General features: G+C 47.6%; 2 long non-coding RNA genes across 4 annotated transcripts in view; both read right to left on the bottom strand.

Moving 5' to 3' along the window:
- The window catches only part of LOC134431618 (uncharacterized), a 120,328-nt gene extending 105,077 nt beyond the window's left edge, over positions 1–15,251 (bottom strand). The window contains exon 1 of one of the 2 annotated variants that reach the window (XR_010031042.1): positions 15,173–15,251. This is a non-coding gene — a long non-coding RNA (uncharacterized LOC134431618). The remainder of the gene's footprint in view (positions 1–15,172) is intronic. The other variant, XR_010031037.1, reaches the window with a different exon arrangement.
- On the bottom strand, positions 9,996–12,575 carry LOC134431638 (uncharacterized). Of its 2 annotated transcripts, XR_010031046.1 has the most exons (5): positions 12,346–12,575; positions 11,930–11,986; positions 11,501–11,810; positions 11,043–11,160; positions 9,996–10,270 (listed from the first exon to the last, which is right to left on the bottom strand). It is a non-coding gene; the product is annotated as an uncharacterized LOC134431638 (long non-coding RNA). The 2 variants fall into 2 exon arrangements; XR_010031045.1 differs by having other exon boundaries at positions 11,930–12,572.
- Positions 15,252–19,273: the final 4,022 nt, after the last annotated feature.

Here is a 19,273-nt window from a genome sequence, read left to right on the forward strand (position 1 = left end):
CCGGGACGGGGCCCTCTGGCACAGATTTAATCCATCTCAATCTGAAAAAAAAGTTAGGACAAGAGTCAAACAGTTGCAGGATAACTGAGGAGCTCCAGATATCCTGTGTCCATCTACAAATCCCACCTAGAGTCCAACTACACCCCACATTACACATTCCAAGTCCCTGGGACTTCTCCTATCGCACCAGGCTGTGCGGCAGGGCAGAGCAGCTCCGGCACATACGTGTGCTGACACCCGTGACACAGGACAGACAGGACAGGACAGGACAAACACTGGGGACACAACAGGAACAGAAATCTCTTAGCAAGGAAAATGGCTGCAAGGACTGAGAGAACGCAAAAGAAGAAGAGTTGAAGCTGACGGTCAGCTGATGAGGCTCAGAGAACCCTGGAGGAAGAAGATGCAAACGGAATGATTTATTCCAAAAACTGCAAAGATGGTGGCTCGGGAATCCTACAGTCAGAATCCTCTCCCTAACCTCACATCCTTACAAGTCCTAGTCTGCTATAATGGATCATTGCGCAGCATGGCTGTCCATACAGCTCAGAACAAGACATGACAAGACATCTGACTGGACGCTTCTAAAGAGAGATGCATTTCTGATGCCTGTCTGAGCTCCCCAGTCAAAAGTTCTATGGCATGGGTGCCAGGGGAGGGAACACTGAGATCACGGATGCTAGGAAAGGTTTCTGAGAGGCTCCTCACAGGGCTAAGATAAGAGACATGAGATATCCAGACAACACACAATACACAAAAGACAAGTGACACGAGACACACCGGACTGCTCTGCCCTGCTGCACACCTCAGCACTGTGATCAAAAGGGAGACGTTGCTTTTATGGGGCCTAAGGGCCACATCTTGGCTACCCTCATTGCCAGAGCCAACTCAGACCCCCACCTCAGGGAGTCCTGACCCAGCACCCCACGTTCATCCCCTCTGTGGGTCACAGCCCTCTACTTATCTCTCAGACATCAGGGGATGCCAGTCTGTGTCAGGTGCAAAGAAAGGCCACCTCGTCACCTGGGAAGGTCCTGCTGGCACCGGGCTGGGGTCTCTCAGACAGCTGCATTAAAGAGAACCAAACATCAGTGCCTGACCTTGGCACCGCATCGGTCAAAACCCCACCACTCTGCTACTCACAGTGCTCCTAAGAAGGCCTGGCACCTCCTAACCCTGACCCTCTGCCACACATGGAATGCATCTGCACCTGAAAGAAAGTTAGAACATATGTCAAACAACACCAGGATAACTCACAAGCTGCAAACACCTTATGTCAATCTAGGAAGAGCAGCTAGAGCCCAAGTACAGCCCACGCCACAAATTCCAACTCCCCATGGTTTGTCCTACTGAAGCACGCCATGCAGCAGGGCAGAACAGCTCCGGCAAAAATACCTGCAGACACCCGTGACACAGAACGTGACAAACAGGGGGACATGAAACACGACACATCATGCTTGTGGTGAGGGTCTCGAGGGAAGAGGGCAAAAGGGACCCCAAAGACACACTAGGGAAGACGGCACACACCGGAGCTGTTCTGCACTGCCCACCTGAAAGCTGCCATCAAAAGTAGAGCCTCTCCCTTTAGCTGTCCTAAGAGGCACTTGGAGAAGAATGCTTTTCCCTTTGCTAATTTCTAAATCTGCCCCAAGAACTCCCAACCCACTATTCTCTCATCTCCAGGCCGTGGCCCTCAACTTATCTTTTGGATGATCGGCGATGTGGATCCACCTTGCACCTGAAATGCGTCTGCCTCGGAGGGCCTCGTGAGCGCCTATGAGCCTCTTGGTCAGCTACAATAAAGAAAACCAAAACCAAAGTGTGAGTCCAGAGTTATGTGGGCCAAATCCCTGCAAGTCAGCTACTTGCCCTTTCCTGAGCGTGCCTGGCTCCCTCAGGCTCCAGCTTCATCCTGATTCCAAGGCTGTGGCCTTCATTAGGGTTGGTACCTGGGTTAGAGAAAGGCAAAGTTAAATGGCATTGCTGTGAGTGCAGTGGATGACCTTGTGTGCTGCAAGACATGGGAATGCCTCTGCTAGGCTTCTGAACAGCCTTGTGTGGGAGGGCCCTCAAATAAACAAATAAACACCCTTTCTCACCCTGCTGCCTGCAAACCCCCTCCCAAGAACTCCTAACTGGATACCTGATCACCCTCCCTCTCCCAGTCACAACCCTGAATCACCTGAAGCCTCAATCTCAAACATCATCCTTGACACTGGGCAGATCTCTCTTGCGACACGATGAATCTTCTGAAAAATTGTTGTGCTTGAGAGCTGAGCAATAACAACCACTTCTCTCCGCTGCTCACCTTGGCTGCTGGTATCCAGATTGATTTCCTAAAAAGAAAGACAAAGAACAGTGCTGTAACACAGTCACCATACGCACTTCTGCTGCAGAGACAAATGGGGCCTCACCTGCTCGGGGCAATCCCCTCACCCGGGACGGGGCCCTCTGGCACAGATTTAATCCATCTCAATCTGAAAAAAAAGTTAGGACAAGAGTCAAACAGTTGCAGGATAACTGAGGAGCTCCAGATATCCTGTGTCCATCTACAAATCCCACCTAGAGTCCAACTACACCCCACATTACACATTCCAAGTCCCTGGGACTTCTCCTATCGCACCAGGCTGTGCGGCAGGGCAGAGCAGCTCCGGCACATACGTGTGCTGACACCCGTGACACAGGACAGACAGGACAGGACAGGACAAACACTGGGGACACAACAGGAACAGAAATCTCTTAGCAAGGAAAATGGCTGCAAGGACTGAGAGAACGCAAAAGAAGAAGAGTTGAAGCTGACGGTCAGCTGATGAGGCTCAGAGAACCCTGGAGGAAGAAGATGCAAACGGAATGATTTATTCCAAAAACTGCAAAGATGGTGGCTCGGGAATCCTACAGTCAGAATCCTCTCCCTAACCTCACATCCTTACAAGTCCTAGTCTGCTATAATGGATCATTGCGCAGCATGGCTGTCCATACAGCTCAGAACAAGACATGACAAGACATCTGACTGGACGCTTCTAAAGAGAGATGCATTTCTGATGCCTGTCTGAGCTCCCCAGTCAAAAGTTCTATGGCATGGGTGCCAGGGGAGGGAACACTGAGATCACGGATGCTAGGAAAGGTTTCTGAGAGGCTCCTCACAGGGCTAAGATAAGAGACATGAGATATCCAGACAACACACAATACACAAAAGACAAGTGACACGAGACACACCGGACTGCTCTGCCCTGCTGCACACCTCAGCACTGTGATCAAAAGGGAGACGTTGCTTTTATGGGGCCTAAGGGCCACATCTTGGCTACCCTCATTGCCAGAGCCAACTCAGACCCCCACCTCAGGGAGTCCTGACCCAGCACCCCACGTTCATCCCCTCTGTGGGTCACAGCCCTCTACTTATCTCTCAGACATCAGGGGATGCCAGTCTGTGTCAGGTGCAAAGAAAGGCCACCTCGTCACCTGGGAAGGTCCTGCTGGCACCGGGCTGGGGTCTCTCAGACAGCTGCATTAAAGAGAACCAAACATCAGTGCCTGACCTTGGCACCGCATCGGTCAAAACCCCACCACTCTGCTACTCACAGTGCTCCTAAGAAGGCCTGGCACCTCCTAACCCTGACCCTCTGCCACACATGGAATGCATCTGCACCTGAAAGAAAGTTAGAACATATGTCAAACAACACCAGGATAACTCACAAGCTGCAAACACCTTATGTCAATCTAGGAAGAGCAGCTAGAGCCCAAGTACAGCCCACGCCACAAATTCCAACTCCCCATGGTTTGTCCTACTGAAGCACGCCATGCAGCAGGGCAGAACAGCTCCGGCAAAAATACCTGCAGACACCCGTGACACAGAACGTGACAAACAGGGGGACATGAAACACGACACATCATGCTTGTGGTGAGGGTCTCGAGGGAAGAGGGCAAAAGGGACCCCAAAGACACACTAGGGAAGACGGCACACACCGGAGCTGTTCTGCACTGCCCACCTGAAAGCTGCCATCAAAAGTAGAGCCTCTCCCTTTAGCTGTCCTAAGAGGCACTTGGAGAAGAATGCTTTTCCCTTTGCTAATTTCTAAATCTGCCCCAAGAACTCCCAACCCACTATTCTCTCATCTCCAGGCCGTGGCCCTCAACTTATCTTTTGGATGATCGGCGATGTGGATCCACCTTGCACCTGAAATGCGTCTGCCTCGGAGGGCCTCGTGAGCGCCTATGAGCCTCTTGGTCAGCTACAATAAAGAAAACCAAAACCAAAGTGTGAGTCCAGAGTTATGTGGGCCAAATCCCTGCAAGTCAGCTACTTGCCCTTTCCTGAGCGTGCCTGGCTCCCTCAGGCTCCAGCTTCATCCTGATTCCAAGGCTGTGGCCTTCATTAGGGTTGGTACCTGGGTTAGAGAAAGGCAAAGTTAAATGGCATTGCTGTGAGTGCAGTGGATGACCTTGTGTGCTGCAAGACATGGGAATGCCTCTGCTAGGCTTCTGAACAGCCTTGTGTGGGAGGGCCCTCAAATAAACAAATAAACACCCTTTCTCACCCTGCTGCCTGCAAACCCCCTCCCAAGAACTCCTAACTGGATACCTGATCACCCTCCCTCTCCCAGTCACAACCCTGAATCACCTGAAGCCTCAATCTCAAACATCATCCTTGACACTGGGCAGATCTCTCTTGCGACACGATGAATCTACTGAAAAATTGTTGTGCTTGAGAGCTGAGCAATAACAACCACTTCTCTCCGCTGCTCACCTTGGCTGCTGGTATCCAGATTGATTTCCTAAAAAGAAAGACAAAGAACAGTGCTGTAACACAGTCACCATACGCACTTCTGCTGCAGAGACACACAGGGCCTCACCTGCTCGGGGCAATCCCCTCATCCGGGACGGGGCCCTCTGGCACAGATTTAATCCATCTCAATCTGAAAAAAAAGTTAGGACAAGAGTCAAACAGTTGCAGGATAACTGAGGAGCTCCAGATATCCTGTGTCCATCTACAAATCCCACCTAGAGTCCAACTACACCCCACATTACACATTCCAAGTCCCCGGGCCCTCTCCTATCGCACCAGGCTGTGCGGCAGGGCAGAGCAGCTCCGGCACATACGTGTGCTGACACCCGTGACACAGGACAGACAGGACAGGACAGGACAGACAACGGGGACACAACAGGAACAGAAATCTCTTGGCAAGGAAAATGGCTGCAAGGACTGAGAGAATGCTAAGAGAGATGACTGAGTTCAAACTGACGGTCAGCTGATGAGGCTCAGAGAACCCTGGAGGAAGAAGATGCTAACTGAATGATTTATTCCAAGAACAGCAAAGATCGATGCCTAGGAATCCTATGCTCAGAATCCTCTGCCTGCCCTCACATTCTTACAAGTCCTAATCCACCATAATGGATCCAGGTGGGGCATAGCTGTCCAGACAGCTCAGAACAAGACCTGACAAGACACCTGACTGGATGCTTCCAAAGAGAGAAGAGAGTCTGATGCCTGTCTGAGCTCCCCAGTCAAAAGTTCTATGGCCTGGGTGCCAGGCCAAGGAATGCAGAGATCACAGATGCTAACAATGATGCCAAGGTTTCTGACAGGCCCCCCTAAGGTAAAAGACATGGGATACACAAACAACACATAATGCACAACAGACAAAGGACACGAGACACACCGGGACTGCTCTGCCCTGCACACCTCAGCACTGGGATCAAAAGTGAGACGTGGCTTTTATGGGGCCTAAGGGGCCACTTCATGAACAACCCCCACCTCCAAATTGGACTCAAAAACCCCACCCAGTAGTTCCCAAACCAGCACCATGCCTTCATCCCCTCTGTGGGTCACAGCCCTCTACTTATCTCTCAGACATCAGGGGATGTCAGTCTGTGTCAGGTGCATAGAAAGGCCACCTCGTCACCTGGGAAGGTCCTGCTGGCACTGGGCTGGTGTCTCTCAGGTGTCAGCTACAATAAAGAAAACCAAAACCAAAGTGTGTGTCCAGAGTTATGTGGGCCAAATCCCACCAAGGCAGCTACTTGCTTTTTCCTGAGTATGCCTGGCTTCCTCAGGCTCCAGCTTCATCCTGATTCCAAGGCTGTGGCCTTCATTAGGGGTGGCACCTGGGTAAGAGAAAGGCAAAGTTAAATGGCATTGCTGTGAGTGCAGTGGCTGACCTTGTGTGCTGTATGGGAATGCCTCTGCTAGGCTTCTGAACAGCCTTGTGTGGGAGGGCCCTCAAATAAACAAATAAACACCCTTTCTCACCCTGCTGCCTGCAAACCTCCCCCCTTCCACAATAACTCCTAACTGGATACCTGATCACCCTCCCTCTCCCAGTCACAATCCTCAACTCATCAGAAGCCTGAGTCTCAAACATCATCTTGGACACTGGGCAGATCCCTCTGAAGACATGATGAATCTGCTGAGTATTTGTTGTGCTTGACACAGCTTGGAATTTCAGGGAGTCTCACTCCTCAATTTAACAAAAAAAAAAAAAAAAAAAAAAAAAAAAAACAAAAAACAAAACAAACAAAAAAAAAACTAAACCAGAAAACAAAAATAAAAAACCCAAAACACCTAAATCCCCACAAAAAATAAAAAAAAAAAATACAGAAACCACCAAAAAATCAAAGAAAGCAACGAAAACCAACCAAAAACCCCAAAAAGAAAACCTAAGAAACCAAAATTTCCACCAAAAAAAATCCAACAACAAAAAAAAAAAAAAAAACAGAGCAAAACCAAAAATTACAAAGGCACTTTACCACTCCTAAACACAAAACCCAAAATCACAAACCTAAACATTCCCTGTGTTCTATGCTGTTTTCTTCACAGAATCTTCCAAGCCTCTGTGCTTCAGATGCCCAGAAACACTTGCTGAAAACAAGCTGAGATGAGCTGAAAGAGCCTCTTCCCTGAAATGAGGAGAGCTCTTGCCCCAGCACATCCCAGAGAGGGTATGAAGCCCCTCAGCCACGGCTGGGGTTAATAACCCCTGATTGTGCCCCGCCTCTCGTTCCCATGGCACCCAGGAAAAGGGAGGGGGCAATCCCACCAAGCCCTCAGAGCAGCTGCAGCTGTTTGGCTCCTCTGACTCACATTCAAGGGCAGTAAAGGGCTTGTCATAGAAGAAAGTTCTTCAGAAGAATAGCAGTACTTTCTTTTTTGCAACAACTACCTGGAACAGAAGAACAGAAAACTGGCAAGATATAAAACTTTGTGGTAAGGTTACATAGCTGGATAAATTGGGTAATTGAGTAATTTGCTGTTACCTTACATAATTATTCTGTGTTTAACAAAAGCCATCTAATAAATTCACACCCAAAACTCCAGCAGCCCAGCTGGCCCTACCAAATCTCTATGTTTATGCATACAGTAAACAAAACCAAAATCCCAGTAATACCTATCAGAAGTCTGTGAAAGAAATCTATTGAAATTGATCCTACCTCAAATACAAAACAACCGATGCAAAGTTAGCTTCACTCAAAAAACAATTTACACAGAGCTAATAACACCAAGAAATAAAACAACACACCATATACCAGCAAAGAATATAATAGTGAAGAAAAAAGAAACCACTTTTTTTTTTTTTAATTTAAACTAACTTCTTTTATTAGCTAGAACAAAAGCTTCCCAAATTCCTTACAACTTCTGAGTTTCCATCCAAGCAAAAAGCAAAATTCGTGCACTTGTGCGTTCGATGCTCCTGTCAGATTCTCTGTTTCTCTCCACATCTTCTTACACTTTCAGTCTTCACGCTGTGCTGCCGTGATGAGTTTGACGGAAGAATTGGTAAACGTTAGGAGAGGATTTCCCTGCCTCCCTCCCCAAAGCTGGTTTCCTTAGTGCATTTCACTCAATCCCAAGCCGGCAATGATGCACGCTCACCTCAAGGCTCACAGCTGCTCGGCTAAACTCGGCTGTAATCGGCTAAACTCGGCCACTGTCATCTGCATTCGGCCAGACTCGACCCTTCGGCACAGCTCGGCTCGCTTCGGCCGAACTCGGAGCCGCTCAGTGCGCTCGGCGCGGCTCGGCTCGCTTCGACCGAACTCGGAGCCGCTCTCTGCGCTCGGGCCACCTCGGCTCGCTTCGGCCGAACTCGGTACCGCTCTGTGCGCTCGGCGCGGCCCGGCTCGCTTCGGCCCAACTCGGAGCCGCTCTCTGCGCTCGGCGCGCCTCGGCTCGCCTCGCTTCGGCCGAACTCGGAGCCTCTCCGTGCGCTCGGCGCGGCTCGGCTCGCTTCGGCCGAACTCGGAGCCTCTCCGTGCGCTCGGTGCGGCTCGGCTCGCTTCGGCCGAACTCGGAGCCGCTCTCTGCGCTCGGCGCGGCTCGGCTCGCTTCGGCAGAACTCGGAGCCGCTCTCTGCGCTCGGCGCGGCTCGGCTCGGCTCGCTTCGGCCGAACTCGGAGCCGCTCTCTGCGCTCGGCGCGGCCCGGCTCGCTTCGGCCAACTCGGAGCCGCTCTCTGCGCGTTCGGCTGAGCTCAGCTCCCTGAGGGCGGGCAAGCGGCGGCGCCTCGCGTTAAACTCGCCCGGCTCGGGGCTCTCCTGCTGCCGCGTCCCGCGGGCGGCCCGGCCATCGCACGGACACGATCGGGAGCGCGGCGTGGCACAGGAGCTCATTGGGCTGTGACCGCACTCGCGCTAATTAGCGCTCACGAGAGCAGCGGGCTCGGTTCGGCTGAGCTCGGCTCGGTTCAGGCAGCCTCGCAAGCCTGGCCTCGGTTCGCTCGAGGCCGTCAGGTTCGGCCGGTCTCGACTTGGTTCGGCTGAGCTCGTTCCATTCGGCCGAAGGAGGCGTCGTTCGCTCGTGTTTTTATAAATATCTTTCTATATTGACTGTATAATTCTATATTTAGTTTTATACTTCTATAATACTACCATTATTCCAAATAAAAACCCCGTCTCTAACCAAATATATAAAAAAACCCCTTCTTTTAAAGGATATTGAAATATTTTTTATTTATACTTTGTATAATTATACATTCATATTTTAATTTATCGTTTCTTTGGATGTATTACATTAATTATGATATATATATACAATTTTAAAATAGATTTAAATTAGTATTTAAATTATGTATAATATCTACTGCTACAACTAATTTTTTCTTATATTTTTAATTTTTATATTTATCTGTATGTATTTATTATATATTTCTAAACTTAGATTTCTACCTTTATATTATTTGTATTTATAATTTTTACAATCAAAACCCTGCCTATTGACCAATAAAGAAAACCTGCTTTATTTAAGTATTTTAAAAATATTTTCATGTTTATAATTTTCATATTTATATTTATAATTTGTTCAATATTAGATGAGAACACACCTGCTCCTGCACCGCAGTGGGGCTCCCTCTCCTGGGGACCTTGGGGTGCCCCAACGGCATCAGAGCCCAGAGTCTTCACCCCCTTCTCCTCTGTTTAGAAAGTACACTGGAACTTTTTTCTGGAAACAAAGACATTACCTAAATCCTCTCCCCGTGTCCTAGACAGATGGATATTCAGTTATTAGTTGGCTGGGCAGCAGTTTCTTAAATAGAATGATAATCAAGATGTGAACATTTCAGCTACAAGCAAATAGGCAAATCTGAACAAGGTACTGGTGGGCGACCACTGAAGTTATTTTGAAGGAATTTTTTAAACAATAAAATACTGATACCACAAAAATAAAGCAAAAAGCTAACTACTGGCTAAGAATGAAGGAAAAATTAACTTTTGACAGCAACAACATTCCAACCATACAGGCTTTTTCCCAATGTCATACCTTATAACTACCTCTCTTGGGAATTCTCATCATGTATCCCAAAAGGAATAAATACCTCAGAGCGTCCTAAAGCAAAAAGTAGCACACATGAGCTCCTCACACTCCCAGGAGGCCAGCACAGCATGCACTGAGTCAGCAATGAGTTCTGCTCAGTGAGGGTCTGCAAACAAAGGTTCAACTGATGAACTCAACTGATTTTAAAGGGAGGTTTTCTAAGCATAGAAGCACAACAAAGAACAAGCAAAAACAATTCTAAAAAAAAACCTGCAAGTTTTATTTAGCATATATGCGACTGATTTCCACGCTGTGGCTTCTCACTTTGATTTGTCTGTAGGTTCAGGAAGATGACAATGCACACTCTGCCCTCCCTGATCCCCCCACAGCAGCTGAGCGCTGCTCTGTGTGCTCAGATCATCAGGAACTGGATTGCACGTGCCCGGATGGACTGGAACTGCTCTGCTGCAGATTCAGGAGACGATGGCAGAGAGGGGCTGGCCGAGGCGTCATCCCAATTCCATTTCTGTGTGACAAGAAGCGGTTTGTTCCCAACAGCTGCAACAATCCCCAGCTCCCTTCCGTGGTGAGTACCGATGGCACACAAATGGCAGCCTGAGGAAATCGTATTCTGGGCTCTAAGTGCTTGGGACAGGGTCTGATTTTTTGTTTTGCATCTGTATGATGATTAGTACGACAGCGCCCTGATTGATGACATAGCAGCATAGAATTAAAAACTCCTCGACAGGATTACATCGACTTCTAGGAAAAGACAAAAGCTTAGGACCCTTCTGAAATCTACTTTTAATCCAAAGCACGGGGATTGTCAGCATGCTGCACCTTCCAGCTTTTCAAAGCAGCTTCCCTCTGAAGACCAGGAAACATTTATTTCTACAGAAACAATGGGCAACCACCAGGCTAATCTCAGCACTACTGTTTAATAGGGGACCTGCCGGCATGCCAGTCCAGCTTCAAGTGTGCTTTATTTCAGTCTAACATCCCCTCAAAATTCTTCTCACATCTTCCAACCCTGAAATCTTATTTTCCCCTAAAGCTTCTCTTCATTAGCAATTTCCAAGTAACATGGTATTTTTACAACATTCAAAAATGTCATGCTGGACTGTGCTAGAGAGTAATCTGCAAATATAAGCTTAGCAAAGTTTGAATTGACTTGTCCAGAGAAAAAAACTACAAGTGAACACCTACACCTGCCTACAAAGAGCTAACAAGCCCCTGGCAGCTGCCAGCATCAAAGCACAGCGGATGTTTCTAATACAGGGTAAGGATAACAATATCACCTTCTGTTCTCTCCAGCTTCTTTTCCCTGCAGTCATATTTTGCTGCTTATGATTTTTTTAGTCTCTGTATCTTCTTGGACAGCACCGAGCCCGACGACAAGGACACGAGAGTCTTTCCCTGCTGGACAGAGAGAACCAGGAAAACAGTTAAAATAAGAACAGTGCACTTTGAAATTCGTACTTGCAACGAGAAGCACCGCCTAACCAACAGAACAAAAGTAAACCAAGCATGATACCTCCCTGGGGACAGAAGACTCACAAACTCTCCAGGATTTACAATTCTAGCCACCAACCCCTTCAGGACAGCAGCCAAGTGTCCCATGGGGTGGTGCTGCACCAAAGAACCATCTGAGAGGTTCCAAAGAGTGAAATGCACAATATTTTGCAAAGACAAAAAATCCTGCAAAATAACAAAAATACAATAGATGTAAACTACAGGGCAAGAGTACAAGTGTTACCTTTGGCAGCTGGAACCATCCAGGTGAGCACCTGATAACTGGATCCTCACCAGAGTTTGAACCCTTCAGGACACAGAAGGGTTTTCCCCAGGAATTTCACAGACTGAGTTTTGACAGAAGCACGCTCGCCGGATCCTCAGAAACGTCGCCCATTCTCCAGGCGTCTGGAGAGAACTGCAAATGGCTCTCACGTAGTTGGAGCTGGTTCTGTAAGGTCTCAGGGTGAATTTCACCAGATGCAACCAAATTGGGCAACTCCCAGTGGGACAGAAGGAACCCAAAGCTTGGGTAAGCAAAGCTGCAGCAAATACTGAGGAAACAAACATAACAGCGTAAAAAATAATAAACCATCCTTTTTTTTTCTCTTACTTTTGTTTTTTTTTCTTATTCAGATCAGCATAGCAATTAAAGAGAAGGTGAAAAACTCACCATTACTGAACTCAGCTATATTTACTCCCGATTTAGAGGAAAAAAAAGTCACGGGTGCTGCAAAGAAAACAAAAGTGAACCATAAACGCCTACAGTAGAATTTTAAAACAAGTGCTTGGATAAAAGAATCTTATGGAACGTGAAGTAGAACAAAAGTGAAACCACTATCAGACCTGCCTATTTTCTCACCACTGTACAAGAAAATCCTAAAAGCGGTATAAAGTCACTGCCTAAAACCGGTCATGGGATGTAACCAAGAACAATTTAGGCATTTGCTAATCTAGACAGAAACCTTTTCTGGATGCAAGTGTCAAATCACAAGTTTTGTCTTTCAGAAGCTCGACAATGCTGGAAAGCATTTTCCCTGGGGCTCGGGAGGGCAGGGGCGGAAGGGGGGGTGACTTTGCAGCTCGCACCTGTGCCATCCGAAGCACACAGCCCGCCCGCTCCCTGCGCTGGGCATTCTCCCGGCCATCTCTGGCTTTACCGCCCAGCGCCGCTCCATCCGCCGTCACGGCACAAAGAGCCACGGGCACTAATGCAGGCAGCAGCCCTGTCATGCCGGCGACATCGCAGCGCTCCCTGCTCGCAGCGCCCAACACGCGGCGGAGCCGCCTCCGCCCGCAGCACCGGCAGCAGCCCGAGGGAGACGGCTGCAGCTCGGGGGCTCCTCCGGCGCCTCCGCCAGCCCGAGGGCGGCTGCCCCACCGGGACTCCGGGAGCACCTGGCGCCGCTCGCCCGGGGCGGCTCCTGCAGCTCCCGGCCCGCGGCAGCAAAGCACCGCCTCGCCCCCCGCCCCCGGCACCGCTGAGTGCGGCCGAGGAACCGGGCGGACGCTCCTTCCGTGCTGCTCAGCTCCGTGTGGGCGGCCAGACGGAGGCTGCGCCCCTCCAGCGTCGCCGTCCCGCGCGGGAGAGGCGCCGGCAGCTGCCCGCGCACAGCTCCGCGCGGCCGCCTGGCACGCCAGCCACTCATGTGCCGCGCCGGCCATTGCGTCACACGCCGCGCTGGCAGCAGGGCCTGCCGGGAATTGGAGTCTTGGGCTGACAGCCACGGCTCCGTCCCCCGCCACCGGGAGCTGTAGTCCCTCCCAGGCATCAAACGGGTCCTTCGCCCCAGGGCGGGGAAGGACCTGAGGCAGCAACGCTCCTCCCGGATGCCCTCTCTTCTTCCCTCCGACTCTTTTTACTTTTTTCACTCTGTTTTTCACCACTTCCCTTCCCTCTTCCTCTCCTGCTTCCATTCCTTTCCTTTCCCTTTCCTTCCCTTCGCCTTTCTTGTATTTCTAATCTTGGTTTACCTTTCCACCTTTAGAATAAAAAAGCAGCAGTAGAAACTTTCAGGCTACCCGGGAGTAAAAAAAAAAAAATCCAAAACGAAAATGATTTAAAGAAAACTATTTATTCCCTGGGAGCCTGAAATTTTCTACTGCTGCACGTGACAAAGAGCTTTTATTCCTTCTTATAGATTGTTGATATTTTATATATATTTATAGTTTATATTGATGCATTATATTAATAACTATATTTAATATGCACCTTATTCAAAAATATACGGAAATTATTTTTTAAATTATTTACCATATCTACTGCTACAACTTATTTTTCCTTATATTTCTAATTTTTATATAAATCTTTAATGTGTTTATGATATATTTCTATACTTATATTTCTACCTTTATATTATTTGTATTTGTAATTTTTACACTAAAACCCCTGCTTTGGCAAAGAAAAAACAAAACCATCCATTATTTTAAACTACCTAATTTTTTTTTATATTTATATTTATCATAATATACAACAAATGATAGATATAAATAGATAGGTATATCACATCAGTATTTATATCTATTTTATATCCATTTCCTCTAATATTTTTCAAAAAATATATGCAGTATTACGTGTATTATATATTGTATCAATTTATGTTATTTTACATTTACAATTTATTATTAATTTTTTATAGATCTCCATGTAGTTGCAATACATTTATATATTTGTATTTTTTTGGGTTGTATTTATATTTATATTCTCTATTCATATATTTATAAACATACACAATACTCTATTAAAATTATAGTAACTTATCGTAACATATAATGACTTATGTTACATGTTAAATTTTAAAAATTGACCGAATATATAAAAATAAAATTGGCCCATTCCCATTGCTACACATCTATTTCTTTTGTTTCAATATAGTTAGAGTCATAATTGCATATTTAAAATCCAATTCCTAAATGAAATGACAGAACAAACACCATCAAATTCCCACCAATATCTTCCAAAAACATCAAGATACCTCCAACAGCCAAACAAGTGTCAGCAAAAAAACAAAGAACACTCTTTTCAATAACAATTCTCATCAGGACAGAAAAATGGAACCAAAATAAAAGAAAATCCTATAGAAACACACACAGCAAATTATAAAAAGTACTAAAAAAATGTCAAACCAATCTACTAAACTCAAGCCAGTGCCACTCACCCTGAACGACGTTACTAAAAAAAAATAAAAAACAACAAAATTCTACCTCTACACTAACTCAAAGAATAAACAATCCTCTGTAAAAATAACTTTAAAACCTGAACTAATTAACAAAATGGAAAAACATCTCAACCACTAAAAACTAAGAAATTAACTACCCAAATAAATAAATACTTTAAAAACCCACCATATAAATACCCATGTTCCCAAAAAAAACCCTGATAAACAATACGCAAATACATTAAAAGACAACAACAACAACAAAAAAGGAAAATAAAGAAACCAACAACAAGAATAATACCAAAAACCAGATAAATCTGCAACCAAAAAATTATTCCCCACTGAATAAACCCATAGTGCCTCAAGCTATCAAAATAAAAATACCACCTAGAAACAAACACAAAGACTAAAGACAAACGTAACCATAAACAATGTCCCCCAAATTACCCGTAACCATAAAACATACACTACAATCAAACAAACCAAACAAATAAAAGCCCTGGAAGACGATAAACACACATGCAATTATAAAGATTAAAAACCCGCTGCTATGAACGACACGACGCTACCCCAAGCCGCCCAAAACAAACACTACACACTCACGCTAATAAAAGCCACCGCAACAGAATTAAAATGCGAACCGCTGCTTCGCGCTACGACCCGTAAAAACCATTGCGCGCCCTTCTAAACATAACACGCCGGAAAAAAAAAAATCCGACTACAAAACCCAATCCAAAACAAACCATTATCATCCCTACCGGCACCGAGAACCGTGCCCACTCAGGAAGAACACCGTATCCCTTAGCGGACACCCGCTGCAAACCGAACCCAGCGATGCCATCAACGCCTCCAAAGCGCCTCCGAGCCACGGCACCGCCGAACGTGGAGCGGCCGAACCCCGCGCTCGCTGCCGGCCCCGGACGGAGCGCGGCTCCCGGCAGGAAAGCGGCTCCTGCGGCGGCTGCCCCGGCACGCGGGGCCGGCGCCGTCCCGGGGAGCCCCGCCCGCTGCCCCTGCCCGGCGGGGCCGGCACCGGGCCCGGGGCTACCGGCGGCGCCCGAGCCCCGCGCCCGGAGCGGACGGAGCGGCCGGCACCGCCCGGGCCGGCGCAGCAGCGCCCGCGCCGCCTCTGCCGCCCTTGGCCGGCCCGGCCCGGCTCCGCTCGGCTCCGCACGGCTCGCACCGGCGCGGCTCCGCCACTGCCGCCCTCGGCCGGCCCGGCTGCGCCGAATCCCCCGTGCGCCCCGGCAGCTGCCCGGGCCGTGCCAGCAGCGCTCCCGAGCGGGAACGTTCCGGGCCGGGCCGCGGGCACGGGGAGCGCCCTCCAAGGCAGCGGCACAGCCCCATTGCAGCCCTGCAAACGCTGCCGGAGCTGCGGCTTCCCGCAAGCCAACCCCGAAACCGCAGGCGGGCTCACCTCACTTCAACAAGGGCAAAGAAATGTGTTCTCCCCTAAAATTTCACCCCCTAGGAGAGCAGAAAAGAAGGGGCGCTCCCCAAATGAAAGCCTTCGACTGATGGGAAAGGGCGATTTCGAAGGGCGATTTCTCCATTCAAACCCTTCAAAAGGAGGGACACAAGGGCTGCCCCCTCCATTTAAACCCGAGGGTGGTGAAAATGGGGTGGCTGCCTTCAAATCAAACCCAGAATACCACAAGAATACTTTTCCCATTCCCCTTAGAATAGAACGCAGGGATTCCCTGTCACCCCCGGGATACCCCTAACAGCCTGGAAAAGGCAGCTTTTCCTGCAATCAACACCCTTAAAACCACAAGTCAAGAGGGATCCCCTCAGGTCAAACGCAGACAATAAAAGAAGAGGAGCTGCTTCCTTCTCCTTAATTCCTTTTGTCTTCATAAGCTCCATTTTTTTGTTCCTGGGGAACCGGGGAGGGACTGGCAAGATGAAATTGCAAAGGGGAAGGAGAAAATTCCCCGCTCCGAACCCACACGGGCTCACCTGTTCGGCTGCTGCTCCCCGGCACAAAGATTCGTCCCTCGGCGCCTCCTTTAAGCGATGCTCCACGTACCCAAGCGCGGATCCAGGTGTTGCCCCCGACCCTGTGGGAAGCTCTCGCAGTCCTTCCATGAGACAGCGCCGGGAGCGGCCCATAAACCCCTCCACTCAGCAGCTCCATGCAAAAGGGAGCTGAGGCAAAGCCTCCCCCTGAAACAGCCTCGCCCCGGCAGGAGCCGGCCCCTCATCATCCTCACACTCACACCTGGGCTGCTCCGAGCCCCCATCATCCTCATACTCACACCTGGGCTGCTCCGAGCCCCCATCATATATTTTTCATATTTATATTCGCATTTATATTTAGAATTTATATTACTGTATAATAAAAATTATATTATATATTGCATCTCTTCATGTTACTTACATAGATTTCTATTTCTATTCATAGTTTGGTATTATATCTTTATATCTCTATATATTTATTATATATTTCTGTATGTCGATTTACATTTCTATAGTACTTATATTATTTAAAATAAAACCCCTGCCTCTAACCAAATAAAAAGCAAAGACACCCCTTTATTTAAAACACATTTAAAATTTTAAAAATAATTTTGTTTGTCATAATTCTATTCACATCTATATTTGTAATTTTCATTTGTTATATTTATAGATATTATATATATTGGAGAGAATACCTTTTTATTTAATAATAGGTATATTCTTTTGACACAATAGATTTCTTTTACTGATATTTATATATATTAAATATTTATTGATATCGACATATAGATGATATATTTGGATTTCTAGTTTTATATTTTTTATGAAATCTCCAGCCTATACCCCAATAAAAGCCAAACAATCCCCAATTTATTTAAACTATATTTAAACATAAATCCTGTCACGGCTGCATTGCACAGCAGTGCCCCAAACTAATCTGACACTTGTTCATCTCCTGGACCTGAATCTGAACCCGCTCACCTTGATCGCACCTGGCAGAACCATTTTCGTACCTTTTTCTGGCATTTCTTGGGTTTTTTCTTGAATTTTTTGTGGCCTTTATTGCCTCTCTTTCTTGCCTTGTTTCTTGATTTTTTTTTTTCTGGCACTTCTTGGGTTTTTTTCTTCGTTTCTTCTTGCCCATCTTGGTGTTTTTTCTGGTTTTTCCTTGCCCCCCTTGGTTTTATTTTTCAGGTTTTTTTTTTTTCCCTGTTTTTTTTTTCTGTGGTATTTCTGGGATTTTTCTTGCCCATCTTGGATTTTTCAGGGAGGGGGGGTGTTTCTCGCCCATCCCGAGGTATTTTCTGTGGCTTTGTTTTTTGTTGGTTTCTTTTTTCTTTTCTTTTTATTTTTTTTTCCCTAGGTTTCTCCTTGCCCTCTTGGTTTTTGGGGTTTTTTTTGTCTGTCTTCCTTCTTTCCTCCCTTCCTTCCTGTCCTTCCTTCTTTCTTCCTTTCATTTCCTTTCCTTATTTTCTTTTTTTCTTTTTCTTACTTTCTTTCTTTCCCTGCATTTCTAATCTTGGTTTTCCTTTCTAGCTTTAGAATAAAAAAGCAGCAGTAGTAACTTTCAGGCTACCTGGGAGTAAAAAAAACTCCAAAACGAAAATGATTTAAAGAAAACGATTTATTCCCTGGGAGCCTGAAATTTTCTACAGCTGCACTTGACAGAGAGCTTTTATCCCTTCTTATCGATAGTTGATATTTTATACTTTATACAGCGCCCCCTGCCGCGTGCACCGGCGCACTGCAGGCACAGCGATCCCTGCCGTCTGCACCGGCGCACTGCAGGCACAGCGCCCCCTGTCGTCTGCACAGGCGCACTGCATGCAGAGCGCTGCGGCGTCGTTCGGTTCTGTTGAATGAAACTCGGCTGAATTGGGCTTGCTTCGGCTCTTGGTCTAAACTCGTTTCAGTTCGGCTCTTCGGCTGAACTCCGCACGGTTCGGCTAAACTCGGTCGTATTCGGCACATTGTCTAAATGCGGCTCAAGTCGGCTACAGTCGGCTATCGGTTGCAGTCGGCTATGATCGGCTCTTGGTGTAAACTGGGCTGTTTTCGGCCGCACTGGGCTCTTGGGTTGCAGTCGGCTGTTTGCGGCCACACTGGGCTCTTCGGTGAAACTCGGCTCTTTTCGGCCACACTCGGCTCTTCGGGGAAACTCGGCTGTTTCCGGCCACACTCGGCTCTGCAGCTCTTCGGAACTATTCGGCCCGGCTCGGCTCCCTCAGGGCGGGAAAGCGGACGTGAGAGGACCCCGGCACAGCGAGGCGTTTACCCAGATGCCTCTCACAAACCCGCCAAAATACGCCCGCCCGCGGCGCCGCTGAGCCCACAGCATGTCTCGGGTACACATGAAACGCCACAGAAAAATCCGTCGGGGCCGCCATGACGTCGGTATTCCGTGCAGGCAGTGCAGTTAAACACCCACCCGGTCCTCCACTTCCCCGCCCTTTTCGCCGCCATCTTGAGAAGGTCAACCAAAACTCCGCGACATCGCCCACGCGCCACTCCCAAGCTGGCGGCCTCTCGCTGCAGGGCTGCAGTACCGCGCTCTGCCCACAAGGCGGCAGCACTGCCGCCCGCCCCAGCCGGGGGCGCAGCGCGCCTCGGGGCTGCGGCAGCGAAGGCGGCAAAAAAGAACAGGGGCGACCCCCGCCGAAAACTGCTCTGAAATAAATGCCCCAAAACAACCGGGAAGAGGGAAAAAAAACTTCTGCCTCTAATCTAATAGGATAAAAGACAAAACAAAACCAAACAAAACACAACACAAAAAAAAAAAAAATTAAAAAAATAATTAAATATTTTTTAAAATATTTTTTCATATTAATATTCACATTTCTATTTACAATGTATATTGATTTACACTGTCCATTTATACATTTCTTTTTATAAATACATTT

This window comes from Melospiza melodia, chromosome 2 (assembly GCF_035770615.1).
Source record: "Melospiza melodia melodia isolate bMelMel2 chromosome 2, bMelMel2.pri, whole genome shotgun sequence".
Lineage (NCBI taxonomy): Eukaryota > Metazoa > Chordata > Aves > Passeriformes > Passerellidae > Melospiza > Melospiza melodia.